General features: G+C 37.8%; 1 pseudogene; it reads right to left on the bottom strand.

Moving 5' to 3' along the window:
* Window positions 1-906: 906 nt before the first annotated feature.
* LOC103259813 lies at window positions 907-1,687 on the bottom strand (annotated as a pseudogene).
* Window positions 1,688-2,020: the final 333 nt, after the last annotated feature.

Below are 2,020 nucleotides of genomic sequence, written 5' to 3'. Positions count from 1 at the left end.
GCCGGAGCCCAGCAGGTCGAGGCTGCGGTGGCCGGGAGCGGCTCTGCACTCCAGTCTGGGAGACAGAGTGAGACTCAAAAAAAAAAGCAATAAGAAAGGGATTGGCATTATGGGATACTACTGGGGTAGAGCGGGGAACACAACATCATTAAGATACCTGATCTCAAACCAGGAAAAGTGGGAACCAAAGGGAGGTCCAAACTTTACCTTTATGATGACCACTTGTATAACTAATCCTGAACTGTACCCCACATCTTTAAAATAAAAAAAAAATAAAAAAGAAATTTGTCAGTCTTGTTCTCCTTTGTGTCCCCAGTGCCTTGTACACTGACTGACTTATAAAAGGCACACCAAAATTATTGACATCAATTAATCAATATGACATTTAAGACCATAATAATATTGATTCTGTCTACATTGTCTCATATTTTGTTTAACTACATTAATTAGATAAATTTACATAAAGTTTTAAGTGACAACTCTTTGATAAAAATTATGGGAATACAAACAAATTTAAGAGGCATATTACTGTGGGTAGCAACTTCTAAATTCTGGCTACCTGGATAAGCCCAAAGTTTTGAAGTATTGTATAATCAAACAAAAAAAATTAAAATTTTTTATTGGTGTCTATCTTCTTTAACGTGACAATAGAAAGGATTATAAACCATTTTAGCATGACAACAGATTTCAGAAGTGAAGAAGCTGGTTTTATATTTTTCAATGTCTCTTTTCATTGCATTTTTCTTCTTTATCACAATTTTACTCCCAATGAGAACAGACGTTTCCACACTTGTCTGTTTCTAGATATCTAAAATTTGATGTGAGAATTTTATTTTCATTTATTTTTATCTTTCTTCATGCTGTGTTATCTTTAATTAGGTAAAGATCTTTTTAACATGTCACATTTCACCCACTGCTCTGTTTGACTGCCAGTCTCTTGTCTCCCTCTTCAGCAATGGTGAGGCAGATACTTTTTCCCTGGGGAAGAGAAATCCATGGTTTTTTGCCTTTGTCAATAACAAAAATGTTGGAGAGCTGGGTGGCAATGCTGTTGCTATTGGCATCTTTTACATGAACCACATCAAAAGATCCAGGATATCTTTCTCTGTTGGTGATAACACCGATTCTTCCCAGATTAGCATTTCCAGTCACCTTTTACAGGTTACCAGTATCATATTTGATGATATAAGTAATCTTGCCAGTCTCTAGATCAATCTGAATGGTGTAATTCACCTTGATTATGGGATCAGGGTAGCAGATGGTACCAGCATCATGAGTCACCAGATGAGGAATTTCTTTTGGGCCCACAAAGATCTTTCTCGCTTTGCACAACTTGTACTTAGCCTTCTCAGTTGTGATACGATGAACAGCAAACTGACCCTTGGTGTCATAGAGCAGGTAGAAATTCTCTCCAGTCTTGTCAATGCTGAAGACATCCATTAACCCAGAATGGTGGGTTATATCAGTCCGGACTTTGCCATCTATCTTAACAAACTGCTGCATGCAGATTTTCCTCTCCAGTCAGAGCATACTAAGTCTGTTTCTTAGGAAAATGCTGAGTGAGATGCTCTCTCAGCCTGTGGGGACCAGTGGATGAACGAGAGGCAAACGAACCAGTTCATTTATCCAGCATCCAATGTTTTAGAGTTGCTACCGACTTCAGATGCTTCTTGGGAGCACAAACCATGGCAGTGCTGGGCATGGAAAGAAGATCATTTTCTTCTGGTGCACACAGAAATTCTGATGTAAGGATTTCAAATCTTTCTTTTCTGGATTGTTGGAACTTCCACCCTCGCTAATCCCAGACTTCATATTTTTGGTCATGAGACTTTAAAGAGCAACTAAAGTTTCCCATAGTGTGCTAGGAAATGTATATGTCCCAAATACTTAAAGGGGGCTAGGGGATACTTTTAATATAGCGTAGAAATTTTGGAGGACCAAAAAACTTCCTATATAACACATGGAAATAGTGAAGTAAATACCATAAGTAAATACTATGCAATATATCTAGTATCTAGTA

The sequence above is a fragment of the Carlito syrichta genome, unplaced genomic scaffold (genome assembly GCF_000164805.1).
Source record: "Carlito syrichta isolate Samal-C Ts95f unplaced genomic scaffold, Tarsius_syrichta-2.0.1 Scaffold303024, whole genome shotgun sequence".
Taxonomy (NCBI): domain Eukaryota; kingdom Metazoa; phylum Chordata; class Mammalia; order Primates; family Tarsiidae; genus Carlito; species Carlito syrichta.
Note: the sequence above shows the minus strand (reverse complement) of the source record. Positions and strands in the feature narration are given on the sequence as shown.